The sequence below is a fragment of the Ailuropoda melanoleuca genome, chromosome 13 (assembly GCF_002007445.2).
Source record: "Ailuropoda melanoleuca isolate Jingjing chromosome 13, ASM200744v2, whole genome shotgun sequence".
Lineage (NCBI taxonomy): Eukaryota > Metazoa > Chordata > Mammalia > Carnivora > Ursidae > Ailuropoda > Ailuropoda melanoleuca.
The window spans coordinates 33,957,718-33,983,908 of record NC_048230.1 but is presented as its reverse complement, the minus strand read 5'-3'; the positions used below and the strand labels follow the sequence as shown (position 1 = coordinate 33,983,908).

At 49.3% G+C, this 26,191-nt stretch overlaps 1 long non-coding RNA gene across 1 annotated transcript; it reads left to right on the top strand.

Moving 5' to 3' along the window:
- The first annotated feature begins 19,179 nt into the window (after positions 1-19,179).
- Positions 19,180-26,114, top strand: LOC105240408. Its single transcript, XR_004619741.1, has 3 exons — positions 19,180-19,418; positions 19,585-19,873; positions 25,328-26,114. It is a non-coding gene; the product is annotated as an uncharacterized LOC105240408 (long non-coding RNA).
- Positions 26,115-26,191: the final 77 nt, after the last annotated feature.

Sequence of the window (26,191 nt, the reverse complement as noted above, 5' to 3'; positions counted from 1 at the left end):
AGGGGTTGTCCCCCACATTTGAACTCTGTGCATTTTGGAGGGCGGAAAGGGCTAGGTGCTTAGATTTAGAAAGAATAACACCTATTGCCTTAGGCAATTTTCTTTCTAAGACTCACACAGAGTCTATGCTAATTTGTTACAACAATTAAGGAATTGGGATTAGGGGCTATTTAACTTCTGGGACAAACATATTTGACCCAACAGACTCACAGGGGGAAGGTGCAATGAATTCTGACAGAAAATCTGAATGAGCTTAGACTTCCACTTCTGTCTTGGGTCCCCAAAAGATTTGCTCCTCTGTGTCCCTATTCTTAGTTATTTAACCTTCTCCATAAATTAGGGAGCAAATAATAATAGTGGGCACTTTACTGACAGCCAGCTAGGAAATGTTTCTGAAAAGCCTTCTGTCCAACCCCCAATATAACCCTGTCATGGAATAATAGCATTTTCGTAGGGAGATATTTCTTCTGACAAATTACTCTCGGTAAATTTCATGCCGTTCCTAACAGTACCAGCCATGTCTCTAGTTTGGTGAAAGTTGGTTAGCAGTGGTGAAAAACACCGGAAATTCTCCAGTGTTTAGGTTTCCAGACTATCTTCCAACTATCCTTCTCCCATCCTTCTTTCCCCAGCTCCTTTTCTTCAGGCTTCCCCTCCTTCCGTGCCCTCCCTCCATCTGCCCTATCCTTTCTTCTTTACTCCTCCCAGCCATTCCTTCCCCTCTTTCCCTCCGCAGTTTGGTTCAAAGAAAGTACCCGACCCCTTTGGTCCTACAGCATCCTTGCTTCGTCCCATCACAGTACAGACGACACTAGGCTGCAATTGTCCCTCCCTCACCTACTGCTCAAGAATGTGAGCCGTTTGAGGCAAAAGACACAGCTAACTTATTTTGTATCTTAAGCATCTAATGTGTCATATCGTAATGGCTCGCTAAATGTATGTAATTTAAATGAGTATGCAACCATCTGCCTCCTTCCACATCGCTTTCCTGCGTTTCTGAGGGTGGCCAGCTGGATTTGCAGCCCTCCAGGACTGAAGGGATCTATACAGGGAGGAGGGAGGATACTTCCGGCTCAGCCCAACTTGTCAGAACCAGGGGCCTGGACCTTGCTACACAGTGTGCTAACTTGGAATGGCTAGATAATACCGCCATATGGGTTACTGAGTGACTTGAACTAGCTGGAGGGCGTGTGTGGGGTGGGGTGATTGGGACATACCATCACATGTTGGATGTCAGTCCAGGAGCCTGCTCACAGTGGGGTCAAGCAGGACAGCGGAGTTTGTCTCTGTGTGTCATGGGAAACTTGAACTGAGCAACAGCAGATACTCAGTGGGTGCTCGTTCTCATCAGGCATGTGCTGGGGTCACATCAGCGAGAATTGGGCAGGTGTGGGTTCACATCCCAGCTCTGCTCTCTTATATCTCTCATCAGGATCCTGGCGTGAACCACCTAAACTCTGTGAGCTTCATTTTCCTTATCTAAAAAATAGAGCCAATTATGCCCACACCTCCCTGGGTTGCTGGGAAGATTAAGTGTCATAACATACGTAAAGCACGTAGCAAAGTACGTGACCCCAAACAGCTGTCAGATAATAGTAGCATTTGCTGCGAAGCATCGGGGCTTAAAAAGCTGTTAAAAGGATTTTTTAATATAAAGATTTTTTTTTAAAATGCAGAGTTGCATAGGCTAAGTTTTTCTTTAACACTTTTTAAAAAGATTTTATCTATTTGCTTGTTTATTTATTTAGAGCAAGCAGGGGGAGGGGCGGACGGAGAGGGAAAGAGAGAATCTCAAGCAGACTCCCTGGGGAGCCGGAAATTTGCCAGGGTGGGGTGGGGACTCACTCTCACAACCCCGACTGAGATCAGGACAGGAGCCAAAATCAAGAGTCAAGATGCTTAACCAACTGAGCCACCCAGGCGGCCCACATATGCTAAGTCTTAAATTAACTGTACCGATCACTGCTTCAGGGATCTAAAAGCTATAGCATGGCTGTCTAAGAGGAATATAATGCAAGCCACATGTGGAATTTTACATTTTCTAGTAGCCACATTAGAAAAGTGAAAAAAAAAGTGAAATTGATTTTAACAATCTAGTTTAAGTCCCTTATACGCCAAATATCATTTCTTTTTTTTTTTTTTAAAGATTTTATTTATTTATTTGACAGAGATAGAGACAGCCAGCGAGAGAGGGAACAACAAGCAGGGGGAGTGGGAGAGGAAGAAGCAGGCTCATAGCAGCGGAGCCTGATGTGGGGCTCGAACCCATAACGCCGGGATCACGCCCTGAGCCGAAGGCAGACGCTTAACCGCTGTGCCACCCAGGCGCCCCACGCCAAATATCATTTCAACATGTAATTGATATAACGATTATTAAAGAGATATCTTATATTCTTCTTTCTTTGTACAACGTCTTAAAAATCCAGTGTGTACTTCACAGTCATGGCCATCTTAATTCAGAGGCTGGGCTGTCATCAGAAAGACCTGGTCTGTGTTTAGATTTCATAAAACTTAGAGTTGAAAAAGTAAGTTCACAAAAACAGATCCAAACACACTTAAATGTTTTCCAATAACAGAGTCAAGTATCAGTCTTTAAGTTATTTGAAATTAAACAAAATAAAAAATGAAGTTCTTTAGTGTCACTCGCCAAGGGCTCCACAGCCACATGGAGTTAGGGGGGCTGTTTCCTGGGCCAATCCATGGGGAATAGAGAGAAGCCTTGAATGGCTGGTTAGAAGGAAAGGAATAAGGAATAGCATTCCAGGCAGGTGGAACAGCCTCAAGGTGGGCATGCACCTGGTGTGTGCCCAGGACAACATGGGAGCCGGTTTGCTCAGAACCAACCAGTTAAGGTTGAAGAGGCATGGTAGAATCGGGTTGGGAAGGGTTTGGATCCTGGGTCGTGACATTATGATTTTATTCTGCTGCTAAAGAGGAGCCACAGGAATATTTGTTTTAAGATTTTATTTATTTATTTAGAGCACACGAGTGGCAGGAGGGCCAGAGGGAGAGAGAGAATGTCAAGCAGACTCTCTGCTGAGCATGGAGCCTGACGTCGGGCTCGATCTCATGACCCTGAGATCAAAAATCAAGACTCAGGGGCGCCTGGGTGGCACAGCGGTTAAGCGTCTGCCTTCGGCTCAGGGCGTGATCCCGGCGTTATGGGATCGAGCCCCACATCAGGCTCCTCCACTGGGAGCCTGCTTCTTCCTCTCCCACTCCCCCTGCTTGTGTTCCCTCTGTTGCTGGCTGTCTCTATCTCTGTCAAATAAATAAAATCTTAAAAAAAAAAAAATCAAGACTCAGACGCGTAACCCACTGAGCCACCCAGGCGCCCGGTACTGGAGTATTTCTAAGCAAGGGGTGGGTGACCTGTGTACTGTTTTAGGAAGATCCATCTGGTGCCCACGAGGGGATGGAGAGGGGAGACACAGCAGCCAGGGAAAGCAGCTTGGAGGTGGCTGCAGTAATCCAGGTGTGCAGTGATAGCAGCTGGCTAGTGTGAAAGTGAGGAGAACCATGCAGGGATGTTTCGAAGCCTGGCTTAGAGACTTAGAAAGCGAGGAGGCTCTTCAGAGCGAGGGCGAGGAAAGGGGCAAGATGGCGGGAGGCTTAGGGGCTGCACACATAGGAGACCGTGTTATCATGGAAAGGCTTAAGAGACCAGGGTGCTGGTGCTTATCAGAAAGCGATTCCCCGAAAACAAATAGCTGAATCTAAGCCTGAGAGACTGTTTTTTTATGGTTTTTTTTTTTTAAAAAAGCAAATGTATAATTTATAACACCAACTCCACCCTCTGAATCACACAGTGACCCTGGACTTTGCCTAGAGTTTCTGAGATTGTGGAAGACACTCCTTAGCTCTAGGGAACTCCTTGGGGTGCTGGGTCTAGGCTGGAGCCTAGTTAAGAACTTCTCAGAAGTCAGAGGAAAGGTCTAACTTCTACTCCCTGGCTAGTTTTTCGTACCCCTGACACCTTCTCTGGGAGAAGCATTTCTTCTAGCATGAATTCAGGTTTTGTTAGATGCAAGGGGGAAGGCTCTGCTGGAAAGGAAGCTGCTTCCTGGGGCCCCCTAATCCTGCCAGTGGCCTAAGTTACCGTCATCTCCTGTCCCTATGTGCCAATAGTCTAGGTCAAAAGCAAGCCTCCTGGGGCTGCAGGATCTGGCCTGGCACTAGGGAAACACACCTGACACTGCATTGTCTGGGCATGTGGGGAGTGCCTGCTTGGACCAGGCACTGTGCTACATGTGGGAGAACACAAAGAGAAGGAGTTTATGAGGCCTACAGTGGGCACAGCCATCTGGTCAACCAGCCATTACTGTGCTAAGTGATGGCAGCAGGGATGGCAGCTGCCCAGGGCCACGAGAGTTAGAGCATCTCCACACCAGCCAGGGAGCTCCGTATGGGGCCTCTCTGGAAGCACAGTTTTTTGTTTGTTTGTTTTTGTATTTTTTTAAGATTATTTATTTATTTATTTGAGAGAGACAGCTAGAGTGCCTGAACAGGGGGTGGGGGGCAGAGGGAGAGGGAGAAACAGACTAACCACTGCGTGTGGAACCCAACACGGGGTTCAATCCCAGGACCCTGAGATCACGACCTGAGCCGAAATCAGACGGTTAACAGACTAAGCCATCCAGGTGCCCCTGGAAGCACAGTTTTGAAAGAAGAAGAAGGGTTTGGGAGGGAGGGCCCTATAACATCCAGATGAAACTCAGGAGAGGTGAAAGAATAATGGGCTAATAATGAGATCATGGTGGTGGTCACTGCCTACCAGCTCTTGCTAGATCCTAGGCACTGTCCAAGAGCTCCTTATCTGTTAGCCTTCTCCCCATTTCTCAGATGGGGAAACTGAAGCTCTGAGCCATAAAATGCCCTTGCCAAGGTCAGGCTCAGAAATGCCGCAATGTAGCGTCCAGTGTGGAGATGAGAGGGTGGAAAGTAGCTCCAGCCCCCAATGTGTCCCAGCATCCGAGCCTCTGGGCAGGGTGGGTCCCGGCAGGCACTTCCTCCCGGTGCTGGTGGGGCAGCAGCTGTGGGTTTTTCTGGGTCAGGCGGGTCTGTCTTCTGCAGGCCTGAGGATGCCCAGTTTGTATAAACTGCAGACAGTGCCGGCGTGCCGTGTAAACACTGACTATCTCCCCTGCCAACGCTTCCTTCGGGGAGACTGCTCCAAGTGGGATGCTCGACTCCGACTTTCTTATCAACTGGAAGCTTCCTACCCTGATAGAAGGAAGCTATTAAAGTCCATTTCCTGGTATTGCCTTGACCTCTCCAGGGCATGCTTGCATTGAAGTGAATGTCCCTCAGAAGAGAATATTTTTTCACCTTCAAAAACCCGTCACCCAGCCTCAACTCCCCCACATCAAACAAGCCTGCAGGCATTTTGAAACTATGTTTAGCCAAAGCTTGATGCCCTTAACATTGACTTCCTACCGCAGCTCGTTTCAGCCTATTTACTTGGCTTTGGGGCCAAGCTGGCTCTGTTTCTAGACTTTTTTCACGTCCAATGTCAGTCTCTCCCTTACTATCCCTCCAACAGGTCCAACTCACCCCTTTTAAATTTTTCTGTACACTTCCTGCCTTCCTCCCGTCCTTCTGGTTGTAAAAGTCCTACTGTCCTCTCTTCGCAAGTGCTGACAGAAGTAAGGAATATGAGAAAAAAGAAATGGTCAAGACCTAGCTAAAGAAAAAAAAAAATCCAAACATTCCCGAGCACTCCATTTTTCTCTCTCTCATCTGAACTCCCATGGAACTCATGTCTCTGCCACACAACTTGGGCACTTGCGGTTGCCAGCCTCCAGGATGGCCCCCAGTTGAGTCTCTACTAGCAGTCATACCCTTGGGGAGCCCCTCCCCAAATGAGCAGGGCTGGCCTGTGTAACCGATGGGTTATCGTGGCGAGGAGTTTCGCAATACAGCAACCGTGTCTCGGCCTCGCTCCCTTGGATCACCCACCACAGGAGAAGCCAGCCACTGTATCGGGAGGACACTCGGGCAGCCCTCTGCCGGGGTCCATGGAAGAAGGAACTGAAGCCTCCTGCCAAGAGCCAGGGCCAACTTGCCAGGATGGGAGCGAGCCACCTTGGAAGCCGCCCCAGGCAACAGCTGTCTGCCAATTCTAACAGGCTCCGAGCTAGAACCGTGCAGCGACAGGCTGCTGCCCAGTTCCCGACCCACACAAACTAGGAGAGATCCGTGTGTGTTGTTGCACGAGGCTGTGAAATCTGGGGGTCATTTGTTAGGCAGCAGTAGATAACTAACGCACAACTTCAAAATGAAAATTGTGCTAATAATGGCAGTTAGCATTACCGACTGCTTGAGAAGTACCAGGCACTGCTTTGCACTTAACATACGATGTCTCATTTAACAGTGTAGCCACTAGTAATGATCACATCCATTAACACTGACCAAGGGGCAGAAACTGCACTCAGGGCTTCACACAGTCTCCGTTCAGGGCTCAGCCATGGCCCGGTGAAGTAGGCAGGACGATCAGTATCAGTCCCATTTTCCATTTCAGGAGATTGAGACAGGACGAAGTGGAGTAGCGGGTCCAGGGTGCACCCAGCGCTGAGCCTGGAAGCCAGCCCAGCTCCAAAGCCCGGGCCCCTCCTCCTTCTTTCCGAGGCTGCTTACGCTCTTCTGTGTGGCGCTCGGCTCCCCCATACAAGCAAAATCTTTCCCTGCTGACTGTGTCTTTTGCCTTTGATTCTCCACCACGATGTGCACATAATAAGTGCCGACAAATGCTTGCACATGTCCTGCGTCCCTTAGCTCACCACTCACCCTTCGGCCGGCTGATTGTGGCACTTCTCCCATGTAAATACGGTAAAGTTGTTGCCAAGCAAAGCCACCGCGCGAGACGTTGCTGCAGGAAGAAATGCATTTTTGCAGACAGACTCCTGCAGGAATCGGACCTGTGGCCACCCACGTTCCTTGTTCCTCCCAGGCTTCTCTCCTGCCCATTCCAGGGTACTTAGCTCCCACCACGGGCCCAGGGGCAGTAAAAGTACCTTCATCAGTGAGACGAAGCTCTGGCATGGATTTCATCTAGAAGTGCAATCACTCAGGTTACACGTAAACGTCAGCCCACGTCAGCTTCTGTCTTTGGGTCTGGGTGTCCAGGCTGGGAGGGCCTGGGAGATAAGAGGGTGTGAAATCTGCCCAAGTGAGTCCTTGTTTCAGACGGTCACCATGAGGGGCAAGAAGGAGCCTGAGTGAATGGGTGGCCAGCAAGCCTTCTGTGAGTGGTTCCTTTGTGTCACTTTGCTCCAACATTGACCTGCCGACTCACCAATTGCTTTAAAAATTCAATTTCCCGGGGCGCCTGGGGGTCTCAGTCGGTTAAGCATCCAACTCTTGATTTTGGCTCAGGTCATGATCTCATGGTGGTGAGATGGAGCCCGGAGTCGGGCTCCATGCTCAGCGGTGAGTCTGCTTGGGATTCTCTCCCTCTCCCTCTGCCTCTCCCCGCCCCCTAAAGTAAATAAAAAAGCTCCAAAAAAAATTCATTTACCACACATTTGTTGAGGTCCTGCTAGGAGCAGAACCCCAGCCCATAAAGATTAATAGGACAAGTTGCCTGCTTCCAAGGTGCTAACGTCCAGCGAGGAAGACTGAGAAAAAGCGGAATGTATTATCAGACCACTTCAAAGGCCCGGACAGGGGAGGAGGAGGGAAGTTGCTGGGCTCCTGTTTTCAAATAGGAACATCGTGGTCATGGTCACTCGAATGTCATCTCTGTGGCCTGCTCGGCCTCTTGCCTCTGGAAGCAGGATGCCCGGCTGGATGAGAAAAGTTGCTTTTACATCCTGTTCCAAGGGCTCCCTGTCTTTCCTGGAAAGACAGAAGAAGGAAGAGAAAGCACAGGTTCTTGCCCCGGCCTGCTGCTCTCCACGGAGCTGTGAGTCACCCTGGGGAACGGTCTGCAGGACACCCCAGCACATCACTCCGTTTTGCGTCGTTATCTTGACCACGGCATGAGGCTGAATGTGTCCCACGGGCTGGCCCGTGTGGATGTGCACAAAAGCTTTGCCAGGCTCGTGGACACCCCAAGCAATCTCGAACTCTCCACGGACTCCTGCTCCCTGCTCCCTTAGCTGGCCAGAATTATACTGACTCTATGCGTAGCCTTGGAAGCCTGCGGGTGATAGGTCTGGGCTAGGAGCTGGGGATTGGAACGTACTTAGGATATGTCCTGGGGGGACCTCAGGTTTATAAACTATGCCCGAGTGCAGAACTCTGGGGTCACTAGAGCCAACTGAGAGCACAATTTTAACTCAGCAAGGAGGCAATCAGTATTCTAGCAGGCTTTCAGGGAGACTCTACTTTCAGCTCTATGTCCATCCCCAGCCTCACAGCAGGGAGGTGCCGAAGCCTTTCTTAGGGTCAGCGCCCCCACCTGCGAGGGTTTCCTGGGGCTGCCCTAACAAAGTACCTGAACTGGGTGCCTTGAAGCAACAAAAGTGCATTGTCTCAGTTGTGGAGTCTGCAGGTTCCAAACCAAGGTGTGGGCGGGGCTGCACCCTCTCCCGCAGCTTTAGGGGCAAATCCCCTTTCGCTGCTTCCGCCTCTGGTGTTGCCAGCACTTCTTGGCACCCCTTGGCTCGTGGATGCATTACTCCACCCCCATGGCCTTCCTCTCCCTGTGCGTCTTCGCATTGCCTTCCCTCTGTCCAAATTTCCCCCTTGGATAAGGACGTCAATCATAATGGATTAACCTGACCTCATTTTAACTGGATTTCCTCTGTAGAGACCCTGTTGCCAAATAAGGTCACATTCTGAAGGGCTGGCTGTCAGGACTTAGATATATCTTTCTGGGGGGACACAATTCAATATATACCATACCAGACCATTCTTGGCAAGACCCGTAGCCAAGGGAGGAGACAGAGAGAGACAGAGGCAGAGAGTACTAGAATGAAGCAAGGTCAGGGAGGAGATAGTAAGAAAAAGACTCAAGAGCACACGCAGCTGGACAAGGTGGCCTTGAACAGGAGAAATGACACCTTACCCTCCCGAAGATGCAAGATGAGAGGATGAAGATGCGTTTGTGGGGGATGGGGAGGGGTCCAGGCTGCCAAGTGGTGGGGGAGGGGAGGGGCCAAGCTCCCAGCTGCTTAGCAGAACTCATGCCATGTGGGCTGCAGAGAATGAGAGGGATGGAGGTTTGGTCAGGCTTGAGATGAGGGCTGCTGTGTGGGAGACCTGCAGAGGGAGGCGCCAAGTTCAAGGAGGGGCTGACCCAACTCTAATGGTAGCCTGGGATTGTACAGACCCGGTTTCGCAGCTGGGGTTTTTCTCGGTTTCTCTTCAACAATTGCACGTGGAACTGCCCCACCTGGGGGCTGCGAGGGTGCCCCTGCTGGGTGGCAGGGCTCAGAGAGGCTGTGCAGAAGTTAGTTCATTCCACCATGGAGTCCAGGCCCAGTGGGGTGGGAAGTGTGGCCTGGGAGGGCCTGGAGGGCGGGTCCTGGCGGTGAGGGGCACTGGAGACAGCAGGAGGGAGACCGCTCCAAGCTCACAGGGCCAGGAGCTGAAATCCAGGTTTTGAAGGAGGCATATTTCTGGGCGAAGACAAGGTCCGGGGTGCGGCTTTGAGCGAAGAGGCAGCAGAGGGCCTTGGGAATTTATGAGATCGGGACATTAGATGGGTCACCTGGGGGATGGGGGGACTTGGGGAAGTCACCCAACATGAAACCCAAAGACTGACTACAGGGGAGAAATCTGGATGCTGGTATCTGGCGGAATGAGCCCCAGAGAAGGAGGGGTTTTAGCATCCGAGTGGGGAGAGTGTGGGAGGAAGCAGGAAGCCACTGCTCTGGGCGTGAGGGAGGGGATAGGGGAGAAGCGAGGGAGGGAGGGAGGCGGTGCCCTCCAGGCAGCGGAGTTCCCCAGGCAGGCAGGGTTCTGCAGGGAGAGGAACTAAGGGAGGACAGAGGGGAGTTTGCTTAGGAAGGGGGATTCTGGGGCGTGGTAGAGATGGGGAGGGAGGGAGGTCGTGGACAAGTGTGCAATGCAGGGGCAGGGTGAGGGGCGTGAGGAAGTTGCTGGAGCCCCTGGCTATACCCCTGGGGATATTGCAGTCCAGAGGGGATGTGGTGCTCCTGGTCCCAGAGCAGCAGCGAGTGTCACAAGTGGGCACGACACCAGGGCCAAAGAAGAGGAAAGAAACACCAGTCTGATGGGGGTGCAAGGAATCGTTCCCAAAAAGGGGCTTTGGGGCTGCAGCAACTGCAAAGGATGTGGAGGAGGGGATTCGGGCAGAGGGAGAGGCCAGAGCCAAAAGTAGGTTCCACGTGTGCCTGGGGAGAAAGCAAGTCACCTGAACTGACTATAGAACAGGGTCTTAGGGAGTGTTGATGCGGGTCAGCCTTGGAATGCCAGGATGAGGGCTGTCATCCTTATGTGGGCGGCAACCGGGAGTCACAGAAGATTTTGGAAGAAGGAATACCAGCATGCTAGCAGTCCTTGAGGAAGATAAACGCTCAGGGTTTGAATTTTAAAAAGTTTGGTGTCTCTAGAGCAGCCTTGGCTTTGAACCTAGCAGGGCTGCCGGCCCACCGAAGAGAGACAGAGGAGACAAAAGGACAGAGCTACTGTTTCCAAGGCGGGGGTGCCAGCTAGTGTGACTGGGGAAAGAGAAAGCGAGAAAGGAGGGAGAAAAGGGGAAGGCGGAGAGGGACGGGAAGGGAGGCAGAGAAGCTGAGTCTAAATGACCCACAGTGGAAGCAGAGAGAATTAGGAGGGAGGGGGCTGAGATTTGGAACAGCCTGTCTAAACACAGAAAGGGAAACCTGTGGATGTCAAAATCCGCACAGATGTGCATGCTTTCATTTCCTTTGCTTATCCAAGATCAGTCATCTTCCTGCGCCCTTCCAGAAGGAGCTTTCCCTGGGAAAGCCAGAGGCAGAAAGCAGCTGGGCGGAACTCTGGAAAGCCCCTTGCTTTGGAAAGTCACAGTAGGACAGATACACGGACTTGGCCTCCCCCATCTGTTCCTCAGGAAAGATGCTGTCTTCTAGAAGCAGAAGGAGGGGCTGCGGTTCTAAGAAGAGTGAGTCTGTGCCTGTCATGGGAACACTAGGGACACTGAAACCCCGGAGGCAGGGAGATGTTGGTAACGGGTGTCCCCTAGGGTCATCAAGCTGATGTCCATGTCGGCTGAAGCAGCCCGGGGCAGAGTGTGGAGTGTTCACTCTAGAACCAGCCTGCTTGGGGGGCAATCTCAGCTCTGTTACTTACTGTTCAAGGCTACCTGACCTGAGCTGGTTATTCAAAGCCTTTTTGACTCAGTTTCCTCATTTGTAAAATGGGGTTCATAACTGTAGCTTTCTCATAGGGCCACAATGGAGGAAGAAGACCTCAGGCCTTAGGGAGAACAAACTCTCCCTACCGTTTAGTCTTTTGCGTCTTCACTCCATGGACATGTACATCAAGCTTACAGGGGTATTTGCAACGCATTGTAAAAGTTACATATTGGGACGCCTGGGTGGCACAGTCAGTTAAGCGTCTGCCTTCAGCTCAGGTCATGATCCCAGGGTCCTGGGATTGAGTCCTGCATTGGGCTCCTTGCTCAGTGGGGAGCCTGCTTCTCCCTCTGCCTGCCACTCCCCCTGCTTGTGTTCACATGTGCCCTCTCTGACAAATAAATAAGTAAAATCTTAAAAAAAAAAAAGAAAGAATTATGTATTGACTTCAGGGCTTTGAGGCTGGACTCTCAGGTTCAAATCCCACCTCTGTGACTTCCTAGTTCTGTGCCTGTCCCACCCCCTTTGGATTCTCACCTGAACAATGGGGGCTGTGTCACAGGACCTCTCTCTGGAGGTTGTCCGGAAGAAGAAGTGAGTGGTCTTTAAAACACTGACAATAATGCCTGGCTCATAACAGGTCAATGTTACGGGCATTTGTTCTCACTGTCATTAGTATTCAAAAGGCCTTGAGGAGGTTTTGAAGGAGAAGCTAAGTTCCAGCACACCAGGAGCAGAAAGGCCCTCCTGCCACCTTAGGTAAAGTGATTACAATGAGATGTCTGGGCATCCAAGGACAGGCGACAAAGTCAAGGGACAGTGGGGTCTCTGCAGGGCTGGAGCTGAACAGACAAATTGAGCTTCCTTGGGCCTCTTGGTCCCTCCTTTCTGTTCTCTGCATGTCTTTCTAAATCTCCTTCTTCTTTCAGGGGATAATCGAAAGCCTGCTCTAGGCCAGGCATGGTGCCAAGTGCTGGCTCTAGCCTGTGGATAGAAGAAGCAAGCCCCTGCCCTCAGCGGGCTGACAGTACAGTTAGGAAGACAGACAGACAGACAGACAACATGGAGAGAATCACATAATTATCGACAATGCTGTAGTGTGGGTCAGAATCTTCTTCCCTTCAGAGGCTGATTAATGGGTGCTGCATGTGTATACCACATTTTATTTATTTATTCATCCATCGATGGATACGTTGGTTGCTTCCACCTTTGGGCTATTGTGACCGAAGCTGCTATGAACGTGGGTGTACAAATCCAACCTTTTCCTTTAACAAATTTAAAAAAAATTATATTTAAGGAAAGTGGACCCAGAAGAGGCATAATGGAAGGACCTAAGCTGGTCTTGGGGGGAGGGAAGACTTTTGCCTGAGGAACCCAAAGGATGAGAAGCTAGCCAGATAAAAAGTAAGTGAAGAAGAATTTTGGCCACATGTGACAGCCCTGTGGCAGAAAGAGGCTTGGGTTTTCCAGAAATGGAAAGGGGGCCAGTGTGGCAGGGGCATAAAGATGAGGAGAGAGAGGGACATGGGGTGGGTCTCGGGTCATGTAGCACTCTTTACAAATAGGCTTCTTCCTAAGAGCTGCATGGACAACTGATGCCCTTAAGGCAGAAGGGTGAGATGACCAAATAGAGAGTTTAAAAATAATCGCTCTGGTCACCATGAGCGGAAAGAACAGGAAGCTAGAAGTAGGTGTGGGGGCAGGAATGAATGTGGCCCATTAGGCACCGTTGTAGTTGCCCTAGCAAGAGATGCTTGTAGCTTGCATTTAGCTAGTGGCAGGGAAGACGATAGAGTAGATCTTAAAAGAAACACGAAGGAGGCAGTCAACATAACTTGATTGATCAGATCTCAGCAGTAAGGGACAAAGAGGTATCTGGTCGACTCCCAGGCTTGGGGGATGAGCAAGTGGGTGGATGTTGGTCTTATTTGCTGAGGTGGGGAGCAGTCAAGGGGGCATAGGTTTGAGATACATGAGGATTATTCACTTACTTTTGGACATCACAAAGTCGAGACTCCCAAATGATGTGTGGGGTCAAGGTGAAGCCAACATAGGGCATGTGGCTCTCAGAAGAGAGGTCTTGTGAGACATTAGCTATGGCTGGACAGGGAGACTGGACCATGTTGAAGATAACAACAGTAACCAAAGTTCACCGAACCATTGATACGTAAGAGATGTTACCGTGATCTTCATGTATATTTGGCAACAACGAAACACGGATAGGCTATGAAATTTACCTCGGTTCCAACAACTCATATATGATAATGCTGGCAGTGTAACCCCAGGCGGTCAAGCCGCAGCATCTGCCTGTTTGTTCTGCGATCCTGGGGTGCTAGAACAGCAGGCGTGCCCGGCCCAAACTTTTCCTTTTACAAGTGAAAAAAAATCAAGAATAAGTCACTTGCTCCAGGCCACCCCAGCTAGCCACAGCAACCTTGGGACCAGAATCCATATCTCCCGTCTCCCAGTACGTCCCTTTTCATTTCAAGACCTTCAAACCTCTTTTCCCACATTAGATACTACTAAATTTTTTAAAATTTTCTTTTCTCTCTTTCTAAACTTTCGGTAGTGAGCCTGTCTATTGACAGCGGAAAAAAGAGACTTGTAAAAGCAAGGATGTCAATACTATTCAGCAGAACCCTGCTAAACCTACCTCCAGTTTAAGGCAGGCACATCGTGGTGTTTTATGGGGCGGAGGTTCAGAAGATGAGACAGTATTGTCGTGTATGCCTTTGACAATTTCCAGCCAAGTGTTTCTGGGAAATTTTCTCCCTGGACCCATTGCAGGAACTCCACTCCTTAAGATGGGAAAGATGGAAGGGAGACTTTCCTAGTTCTAGGATGGCATACTGGGGATCATTAGGTCTTACTTAGGTAAGGTTATTCTAAAATCCCTGAAGTCCTGAGACCCATCCCCATCCCTCCCTACCCCCCTCCCTCCCTGCCTCCTTCCTCACCCACCTCACCTGGAAATGATGGAGGTGCAGGGAAGAGAGAGCAGATCCAGGCTTGCAGAATGAGACAGGCTTCTACTTTCAAGCTAAGCCAATCAATTCAGATGGACGGAAGTACTCTGATCAATTGTCTTGTACGGAGAGCAAGATGCTTATCAAAGTCAAATACATTTCGCTGCACTGTTCTCCCTTTAGCAGGTATCATGGACTAAAATAAAACAATGTGGGTTTGATTTTGATGGAGTTACTTATCTTGAAGAGTGTTCAGATTGCTCATTTTTTCCTTTCTCCCCTGCCTTGTGCCGCTCATCAAGCCACCTCCCACTCATCATTTCACAGATAATTTATTTAGACCCAAGTCACTTCAAGAAAGTTGCTGTGGCTTACCAAAAGAAAAAAGCCCAGACAAAAAAACCAATCATGTATGAACTCAAATAGGAAAACAGAGTGGAGAAAAAATTAAATGTTAATTCCTGTTGCTCCAAGGAAGGGTAATGCCAGATTGGGAATATCTCTGCTGGTCAGGATGTAAAAGGAAACATGACACACATCTCTTTTGATCAGGGAAAAGGAAACATTGTAGGTTTTGTTTGTCTGTTTATTTTTAATTTTTTTTTGTTTTTTTTGGTTTTTTTTGTGTTTTAAGGGAGACTAAATTTTTATTGGTACTACATTTTGAAAGAAATTTCTCCTAGGCTAGTAGGGGAACAGGATGGACAATATCTGGATAGCAGTTTTTGGATCAAATCATAATTTTTTCAAAAAGAAATTCATGTGGCTACTTCTTCTGATGACTTTTGATAGGAATTAGAAATCCTGACCCTGGAGTTTAGCCCAGAGATGTCGATTCTGTGTAGGCATTAGATCAACTCTTGAGAGTGCCTGAGGTTAAGCTCAGGCTGGTGAGAACTTTTGGATGCAAGTGTGATTTTCTAACGTATTAGCCATTCCTTGGCATCTTTGTTTGAAAACGTAAACACTGTGTCATCAGTGTGTCATCCAATCATTCTGATTTTTAATAGGATGCAATTTTGGGTGAATCCTCTGACACCCAACTAGACATTTATCTCTATGCCTGCACCGATAATTAAGGGGGAATCGGGGACACAATCATTCAGACATGAATCCACTTAAGTGAGCTCTCATTTGATCTATTTATTTATTTATACCCTGTCTCTTTTTACATTTAAGTCAATGCAGCATACAAAAGATGCGTAATATAAAATGGTGAATTATAAATTAAAAATCAGGACAAGGAAAACAAATTAAATATGGAGTCAAGACCAGGGTGCGTATAGGGTGAGGTTAGCCAGAAGGAATATATGATGGCAATAAAGTCCTTCTATTGCTACAACTTGGCTGCAAATTTGCTTAGGGTTTCCTGGAGGAAAGGAAGCAAAGTTCACTTTTCCCCCATCTGGTCCACAAATATCTGGCTGAAACACAGCTATGCCATGTTTCCATCAGTCTAATCTGTAGCCATCACCGCCACCAAGAACTAAGGATGATAAGATTTGCTCTTTGTGACCCAACAACAGCCACCCTAAGGCCTCCACTTCCAAGTTCTAAGAGCTCTTGGGGTTTCTCTGCCTTGCTCTGTGCTGTTTCCATATTCATATCTACCCCAGGTTCCCACTACCTGCTCCGAGTTTGTCTCCATCATAACTTCAGCTCACCTATAGCTTTACCTCTTCATGGGCCTGATTCCTCCTGGGGGCTTCTCTTCAGATCTGGCCACGTCTACTAGCTGGCTTGAGTGGCCGTTTCCAAGAGCGATAATCTGGTTCCCCAGGTCATTCTTTAACATCTTGCCATGTTACAGGTTGTTGGCCAGTCTGTGGACCGGTGGCCTGGGTCAGGTGCTATCTCCGATCAGTTAACCATGGGTCAAGTAACATGGTCCAAAATACCAGCAGGGTGTGTGTAGGCGGGGTGGGGGTGTGGAGGGAGCCTCGGGTGAAACGGTTTTCCCTGCAGTGAGGTGCAAGTATGGCAAGTGATCAAAGACTTCGTCTATTCATCTGGGAGAGGGATTGAGCATAAGCCTGGGAACACTGGTTGCCCTCCTGGCTCTATGACATCAGTTTATAAAACAGACACTTTTGTCTTTATGAAAAAATCTTTTCTTCTGAGTGGCTAACGTCCTTCTCTTTGGGAGTATGTTCAAGGCCCTGCAGTGAACAAATCCTTTTTATTTTTTTTTTAAAGATTTATTTATCTGTTTTGGGGGGGGTGAGCATGGAGCCTGATGTGGGGTTTGATCTCAAAACCCTGAGATTACGATCCTGAGGTCACCACCGGAGCCGAAACCAAGAGTCCATTGCCCAAACGACCACCACCCAGGCACCCCAACGATCCTTTTAAAATATAGTAGGCCTATGGATTTCTGAATGTGTTTCACTATAATCCCTTTCTTGCATTTTTAAAAAATGTCATATTGATTTATCGTCTATGGAACAAGTCCTTTTGGACCCTTGCTACTCGGAGGGAGGACATCAACTGGCAGCCTGTACAGAAGGGGGAATGAACCATGAGAGACTATCGACTCTGAGAAACAAACTGAGGGCTTCAGAGGGAAGGGGGGGTGGGGGACTGGGATAGGCTGGTGATGGGTATTAAGGAGGGCATGTATTGCATGGTGCACTGGGTGTTATATGCAAATAATGAATCATGGAACACTACATCAAAAACTAAGGATGTACTGTATGTTGACTAACAAACATAATAAAAAATTATTATAAAAAAAAGAAAAAAGAAATCCAGAATCTCAGCCTCACACCGACCTACTGCATTTAAACAAGATCCCCAGGGGACTAGTGTGGGGATGAATGCCTGAGAAGCACCTTGTAGAGCGAGCTTTGGGGAGCCCTGGAGACTCTGACTGGGATTGAGGCTTCAAGAGGTGATGTGTCTTGCCTGAAGTTCCCCAATGGGTCAGGAATAGATTTGTGACCAGAATCCAGGTCCTGAGCCCTGGTCATATTCTCTCTCTGATGCCCCATGATGTCTCCCACAGCTAGGAAATGAGGTGGCTTGATGAGATTATTGTTAGAGGAGTAAATTAACATTGTTTAGGGCGTTCATGTAATTTGTCATCCAAACATGGTCACTTTGAGACCACAAGAGGAACTATTTGAGGAGAAGATATGCCAAGAGACACAGGTGGTCATTTTACAGACCTAAAGATTTTTCTAGTTTACAGTTCACATCTGCTACCTAACCTAAACAGCATGGATATCCATAAACTAGATGATCTTAAAGTTCGACCTTTTAAATAAAACCCAGTTCTCAAGTAAACACACACACACACACACACACACACACTATCTCACTAAAATAGATAAATCTTAGATAAATCATGATCTAACCTAATCGAGAAAAAAGGGAGCCCAAATTGACAGAATAGGAGAGTGGAGAAACATTTAAAAGGATTCTGTAATTACTTCACTAAAACCCATTCCAATAAATTTGAAACCCTGGAAGAAATGAGAGCTTGCCTGCTGTCTCTCATATACCAATGCAGTGGCCTCACTGGGCCTGGGAGCTATAGCTCATAGCTTTTTGTCAAGTCATTTCCCTGTGAGTCAATCAGATTTCAGAATTTGGTTTCAGAAACTTTTTCCCAGTACTTGAAGTCAGAGCTAAGATATCTGGGTAGCTTGGGAGGAACTTGGTTCTCCCACCAGGATGGGACCCAGATGACCTGCAGAGTTGGTCTCTGAGTGTGCCTCTTATGGCAAATGCCCACCTGTCCTCTTCTGACTGCAGCTTCATGGGCCCAGCTCTAGAAATGAAACACGGGCATGTCCTTGACCCTGAGAATCCTGAGTCTCAGACATGGGAGGTCTCATCCTGTCAGAGATTGGTTAGTTCTAGCCCCTCCCTTTATAGATGAAGAAATTGAGAACAAGGGGAAGGAAGTAACTGTCAAGTTGAGCCTAATTTCAAGTTTTGTGTTTACTATTACACTCTCTTTAATGTTATTCATATTAATAACAGTAACAAGTGATATCTATTCATTTGTTTACTCCTTCATCTCCCCTTAATACCCTTTGACGCAGTCATTGGACCATCCCCATTTTACAGAAACTGAAGCACAGAGGGGTTAAGTAACTTACCCAAAGAAACACAGCTAGTTAGTAAATACCAGATTTGAGGCTTGACCCCAAGTAATCTGATTTGACTCTCTATATACCCTTCCTTCCGTTTACTACCACACGAGTTCTCATATTATTCTGAGATGACATAGATCTCTATGTATACAAGGGAGCCACTAGGCATGGTAATTTTTAAGAAAGTGTTCCAAGAGACATGAGAGAAACTATGGTTTACCTGATATTCACCAAGTGTCAGTCACTATTCTAAGTGCTTTTACATGCATTAGGTCAGTAATCTTAAAACCAAATCGCCCCTGCCCCCCCAAAACACAACGAGGAGGATGCACCAGTCTCACTGATCAGATGGAGAAAATGAAGTCCAGAAAGTTTCCATAACTTGCTTGACATGCTAAAGCTAGGGGAAGTCCAGGGTTCACAGCCAGCCCACCTCGCAGGTAAGCATCACACTTCACTGCCAGTTAACTCGGCTTTTCATTCCGACCTCAAAGCTCTTGTCAGACAGGTGTCACTTCTCACCACTCGGTCGATTTTCTCCGATTAGATAAGGAACTGACGCTCAGAAAGTTGAAGCAACTTGCTGAGGGCCACACAGTGACTCGGTGGCAGCCTAGTCAGGGATCCAAAACCCACGGTATACTGTCTTCACTTCCCCAGGTTTTAGGGATGCGGTCCCAGGCTCTCTCTCTGCGACAGATCCTCCCACTCTCGGGGGCGGACACTCCCGGGTCTCACCTGAGGCTCCGCGGGGTCCCGCCGGGACCAGACACCGCCCCCTGGCGGCAGGTGGGCGCAAGCGCAGCGCATGCTAATAAGCCCGCGGCGCGGCGCGCTGATTGGCTGGCGCGGATTCCAGCGGCTTTCCCGGGGCTGGGGCCGAGGCAGAGTAAAGGGGCGCCGCCGGCAGCAGCCGCCCCCGCCCCGCGCTCCAGGCCGCCCTCCTCCCCCGGGACGTCGGGGCGTGTGCGAGCCACGCGGGCGCCTTCGCCCGGGGCTTCCCCTCCTGTGGTCCGCTCGGTTCTGCTTCTGAATCCATCCAGGGTCCGGGATGACGATCCGACACCAAGGCCAACAGTACAGGCCGAGGATGGCATTTGCAGAAGGTGAGCGCGGTCCGGTGCCCTGGGCCCTGGGCGGTGCGCGGGGTCCCAACTCTGGGAAGTGTCCGCGGAGATGCCGGGGAGGCGCGGGGCGTGTGGCCGGGAGTGGAGGGCATCCCTCCGGTCTTCAGTGACTGTGTGTATTGTAATAACAACATTATCTGTTCAGGTTTCCAAGCTGCCGGCTGGTCCCGAAGAATCAGCAGTGTTTGGGCGGAATGTCGGAGGGTGCAGAGCTTCCTGTGCGCTCAGGCACGACTGTTCCGAGGGTGTTCCACACCCTTTCTCCCAGCGGCTCCCACTAACTCCGGTGATCCACAGGGTCACCTGCACGTGAATGCCCCCCGTGTTGCCCTCCTTCCTTCCCCTGGCTCACTTCCCGACTACCCACTGCCGCTTCCCGGGATCAGCCCTCTCACCAACACTATGAGGTCCCATTACTATCCCCAATTTTACAGGTAAGAAAGCAGGTTGTTGGGGCGCCTGGGTGGCACAGCGGTTAAGCGTCTGCCTTCGGCTCAGGGCGTGATCCCGGCGTTATGGGATCGAGCCCCACATCAGGCTCCTCTGCTGGAAGCCTGCTTCTTCCTCTCCCACTCCCCCTGCTTGTGTTCCCTCTCTCGCTGGCTGTCTCTATCTCTGTCAAATAAATAAATAAAATATTTAAAAAAAAAAAAAGAAAGCAGGTTGTTAAGGACCAAGACTGGAAGAACTGGTGCGATGCAGTGAAGCTGGTCTCACTACTACAGTGAAAATATAAAGTATGGATCCTGCAGTGGACTGGAGTTTCCAATTCTGTGTGAGGAGTAGGGGAAGGCACCCCAAGTCCAGAAAGCCTTGAGGCTGAGGCTGAAGGGACTTTTGCGGAAGAAGGGAAGAAGGGAGGACTCAGGCGGTGGGGGTGGCATGTGCCAGAGCAGAGGTGCATGGGAGTCCGGTGTTGGAGGCAGGTTGTTTGCTATGGCTGAGATCATTATACAGGAGGAGTGTGAGGCTTCACAGGCAGGCAAGGACGGATCATACAGACCTCCTGTGCCTTTCAGAAGTGGCCTGATTTCCCCCAGAAGCAGCCACTGAGGAATTTGGAGCAGGTGAGGGATGTGGTCAGATTCAAGTTCAAAATCAAAGTCAAAAGACCAGTCTGATGTGAGCAAGAGGAAGGATGGGAGGTCTTCTTTTCCCTGAGCTAAGAGAGTTCACCCAAGGGGTGCCTGGTTAAGCGTGTGCCTTCGGCTCAGGGCGTGATCCTGGCGTTATGGGATCGAGCCCCACATCAGGCTCCTCCCCTATGAGCCAGCTTCTTCCTCTCCCACTCCCCCTGTTTGTGTTCCCTCTCTCGCTGGCTGTCTCTATCTCTGTCGAATAAATAAATAAAATCTTAAAAAAAAAAAAAAAGAGTTCACCCAAGTCCTCCTGGGTTCACTACAACTCTAGCTGCCTAGAAAGTGACAGGCTTATCAGGGACCGGGAGAAAAGTGCCCAGTCAGAAGGTTGCTTCTTTCTGCTCTGGCTGCCATGCGTCCTTCTCAGGTCCAGTGAAGCTCTCAGAGAGACAGGCCCACCAGTCCCACTGCTGTCACCTCTGATTTCTGTTGCAGGGCCTGCTGGCTGGCACCCCACCAAGGAGGGCTCCTGGGCTTGCTTAAGATGTGGCAGAAAGAGGGGCGCCTGGGCGTCTCAGTTGGTTAAGCTGCTGACTCTTGATTTCAGCTAAGGTCATGATCTCAGGGGTCATGAAATCGAGCCCTGCATCGGGCTCCGTGCTGGGTGTGGAGCCTGCTTAAGAGTCTCTCCCACCCTCCCTCTGCCCCTCTCTGCCTCTCTCTATCTCTCTTAAAAAAAAAAAAATGTGGCAGGAAGAAAAAGTCTGCAGTCCAGGAACTTCGCCTGGGAGCAGTGAGCCGATGACACACAGTGGACAGAAGAGTGTGGCTAGGCAGCCTGATATGGCCCCCAACACCTACAGGGCTCTGTTCTGATTCCAGCCTATGTCCTGTGTCCCAGCCGCTCTGGCCAGCGAGGGTCAAGGTGGACGAAATGTTCCTCCAAGCCTCTAAAATGTTTTTCTCTTCAACATAGGGATACAGTTGGGCCTGGGCGAGGACTACAAGCAGTAGGGATCTTAAGGAGGCTTGGACGGACTTAGAATTGCTTGTGTATCCTGGGTGGAGTATCATGAAAGGATTCTGGAAGATTCTGTTGGGGTCGCTGGGTCTTGAAGGGTACAAGGGTGTTCTTGAGGCAGACGGGGTATCCGAAGAGGGCAGGACACAGGATCGGGAGGACATGCATTGAGCTGGGGATCTGCTGCGTGTCAGTTGTTGACCAGAGTCGGCTGGTGATGGCCAAGTTCTATTTCTAGAGGGAGGTTCAGAATGTAACTGGAGTGAGAATGTAACCGAAATGAGGACTTTTTGAGGCTGGACACAGCTAGCGAGGCACGTGGACTTGGGCGTCTAGACGGTGATTGGCAACAGAGGGGTTGGGTCCCACTGGGGAAGAGAGTGCCATGGTTTGGGATCCTATTACATCTTTTTTTTTTTTTTTTAAGATTTTATTTATTTATTCGACAGAGATAGAGACAGCCAGCGAGAGAGGGAACACAAGCAGGGGGAGTGGGAGAGGAAGAAGCAGGCTCACAGCGGAGGAGCCCGATGTGGGGCTCGATCCCATAACGCAGGGATCACGCCCTGAGCCGAAGGCAGACGCTTAACCGCTGTGCCACCCAGGCGCCCCGGGATCCTATTACATCTTTGCACAGCAAAGGGTATGATCGGTATGGTCCCCGGGAAGCCCTCTCTGGTTTATAGCAGCACTCTGCTTCCTGACATCCTATGAAGAGTGACAGCCGCTTATGTGAGGGGAAACCGTGGGCGTGGGTGGACAGGCTACGGTCGCTCCTGCTCCTGACATGCTCGTAGTGACGGTCTGGATTCTCTGAGATGCTTGATGTCATAGCTCAGTCAGCAGGAATCTGAGAAGGGAAACGCTAGGCTTGTTGGGGGGTCAGAGAGGTCACAGGTGACCTCCGTATTGCAGCACTGGTTTGTGGCCTCGGGAGTTAGTCATGAGAAGTCAGGATTCTAGAGAGCCAGAAAGCTGTGGTGGTCTGGGCAACAGTGTGTGTGTGTGTGTGTCTGTGTGGTGTGTGTGTGTCTGTGTGTGTGTGTTGGGGTGACAGTGTGGGGAAGGGCCAGGGGTCTTCGCTGTGTCTAATGAAAGAACATACCTCAGAAGGGATGCGCACAGAACACAAAGATAAGGGGGGCCCAGAGAAATGCCCCAGCAACACCCTTTCTGGGGAGCTTTAAAATTGAGGTGCACCTTCTCTTGGTGGACGATGTTCACCGAAGACGAGGAGATGGCCAAGATCACCTCTCTGAGACTTTAGGAGTCGGTCCTATGTTTTGCACGTTAGATTTATTATAACTCTTTTTTAGGGAACCACTTAACTGAATTGACATTGGAAAAGGTCAGAGGAGAATTTTTCTGGATCCTAATGGAAAGACTCTTGTCTCAGTCTGTTCAGGCCACTGTAACAAAACACCACAGCCTGGGTAGCTTTATAAACAACAGAAATTTATTTCTTCCAGTTCTGGAGGTTGGAAGTCTGAGACGCCAGCGTGGTCAGGTCTGGCGAGAGCCCTCTTCCCAGTCCCATACTTTGTGCGGTGTCCTTACATTGTGGACCGGGCGAGGGAGCTCACTGGGGTCTCTTTTATTATAAGGGCACCGATCTCTTTGAGGAAAACTTTGCGGAAGGAAAATGAATGAATCACTAAAGTAGTGATTAGTAAAAGGTGATTGTGCCCACACCAGAAGACAGTTTGCAAACTGGGAGCAACCGTTCACATTTTGCTTATAGCTTCCAGAGGCATAAGCAAGAAATGACCCAGGTCAAGTTAGCCTTGCAGGATAAGCTCAATCAACCTTTGTTTGTATGACTAACCAGGTGTTTTGTTTTGTTTTTTGTTTTTGTTTTTTTTCTGCTTAGGGAATTTTCAAGGCTGGTCTTCATTTGTTTTGGATTTTAACAGTTTCCCCTGATGAATGTTGGGGGGACACAAACATTCAGACCGTAGCAACTCCTGAAAGACATACCTGGCACACACACGCTCCCCTCTGCCCAGCAAACCACCCTTTGTACAAAGTGGGACCTTCCTGCTGGCAAGAAATCTGCCTCTTTTTTCCTTGTCTGTTTAAAAATAGTTCATATTGATCCCCTTTGAAGGTTAGTTTCAAATTCTTCATAGACTGATTTTTTTTAAAACACAAAGGGAAAGAAAGGAACCTACTGATATTTTTATCACAGAAGTTTAAATTTCTAATTGGCCCAGTGGATAAAACTCCTCCATCTGCTTAGGACCCTCCCCCGCCCGCCCAGCTCAACTCTCTACTAATAAGATGGCCGGTTCATCCAGTGAAATATAGTATTTTCGGTAAAAGCTATTTATAACCTGAGAAGTTATGAGTGAAAGGAGGAAGTATTCAGCCATGTCATTAGAAACTAGCTCTGGCTTGCCGGGGTGTGTGTGTGTGTGTGTGTGTGTGTGTGTGTTGGGGAAGAAGGCAGCTCTGGCTGCCACCACAAGGAGGGACCCCCACAGCCCATGGTTCCCTGGCCCCCCATGTCCAGGAGAAGCAGCCTCTCCCAGCCCCCCTCATCGCCCCGCTGGCCTCGCCCCTCTGCTCCCTTGCTGCTGCGGGCACCTGGTTGACCCAGTGGCCAAGATGCTACCACCATTCCAGAGCCATCTGTGGGCCAAGAAAGTGTCCATGCAGATGAAGCATGCAGTTAGTTCTGCCCGAGGAGCCGTGGGTGCCACCTGGGCCCCAGCCCTTCCCACAGGCTGGCTGTGTGGCTGGCACTGTGTCTGGAACGGTTTCAACGGTCAGTGCACCTGATTCCAGCCCCTTTCTCAGGAGGGTGGTTCAGCGGCAAATACTGGTTTAGCAACAGAATGAAGTAGGAATCCCAACTCCCCCTGACTCCCTGCATTGACTTAAGACATTGTCCCACACTCCGTCCCTCTTTGGGAAGGTGGGGCCTTTCAGCCTCAGGAGCAAGCTGGCTGAGTAGGGGTGGCAGGTAGAATTTTTCCAATTCAGGGCTCCCCTGCCCGATTGTCCTCCTCCAATGCGGCCAGGTTGTTGTAGACCTCCTTCCTCTCTACCTGGCCGAATCATGGGATCCCTTCAAAGTCTGCTTCTTCCAGGAAGCATTCCTTGACCATTCTGATCATCTCTGCCCCGTTTGAGGTCCTGTGCAGTTTGGTGCGTGTGGCCCGCCTGGGGCACGCTCTGCCCTGTGCTTTGTGTTGAGCTCTGGCTGGGTCCTGCTACCCTAGCTCCCAGCAGACAAAGCTTATGTTGCTTCTGTTTAGCAATCCTAGAATTGGAGCCACAAGGATTCAATTACATTTTGCTCTCTGGATTAGGTTGTCTAGCTAAGTTTTTCTTATGTGGCTTTACTGACTGGTCCCTGAAGGGCGGACTGGGACAATAACGTCTATGGCTGGCACCCCCACCCCAGCTGTCACCGCTTCTCTGTTGCCGTAGAGAGAATCTGGTTCACATTCAGTGTTTTCTTTTGCTCTTCACAACTACCTTTTTAAATAGATGGAACAGGAATTACATTTTTTCCCTTCAGTGGATGAAAATACAGAGATTCAGAGAGGCTAAATGACGGGCCAGGGTCACAGAGCTGATCTCAGACTTCCCAGCCTCCAGAACTGGGAGATGTGCGGCTCAATGTGGGACTCGATCCCAGGACCCTGGGATCATGACCTGAGTTGCAGGCAGACGTTAACCAGCTGAGCCACCCGGGCACCTTGCTACCTCTTTCTTTAAAAGCTTTCCAGGATCAACCCACACCCAGTCAGAATTAATCACTTTCTTTTGTATTTTGACAGCACGTGTATCCTGGCTGGTTTATGCACCTGTAGAGTTAGGGACATGGAATGATCAAGAGGATGAATTCTGGAACTGGACTGCCCTGGGTTCACGTCTCACGTCTCAGCCCTGCCGTGAATCAGCAATGGGACCTCTGGAGAGGACCTTGGCTCCTATGCGTCCCTCTGTACCTACCAGCATACGGGCTACAATGATTAATCATTCAGTAGAACCCGCTGGCCAGCTCCTTCTGTTTTGTCTTGCAGATTGAAGAATCAGCGAAAGACACACAGAGCCAGAGATGGGGCCCAAAACGTAAAGCCAGAGGATCCTGTGATTACAGAATCAGGGGCCCTTGCAACACACAGGTGGCATCGTCTATGGCACAGGCCAGGGCCAGGGTAGACTACAGTTTTCTACAAATTAATTCAAACTGGAGGGACAGAACTCAGGGGGAGGGAGGAAGGAAGGAAAGGTGAATTCAGGGTCACTTTTGAAATCACTTTCCCTGAAGTCATCATTTTATGAATCTATCAAGAGACATGCATACCTTGGAGATATTGTGGGGTTGGTTCCTGACCACTGTAATAAAGCAAAGATTGCAATAAAGCGAATCAGATGAATTTTTTGGTTTCCCAGTGTATGTAAAAGTTATGTTTACACTATACCGTGGTCTATTAAATGTGCAATAGTATTATGTCTGAATATGTGATGTACGTATCTTAAAAATACTCTATTTTATTTATTTATTTATTTATTTATTTATTTATTAAAAGATTTTATTTATTTATTTGACAGAGAGAGAGACAGCCAGCGAGAGAGGGAACACAAGCAGGGGGAGTGGGACAGGAAGAAGCAGGCTCATAGCAGAGGAGCCTGATGTG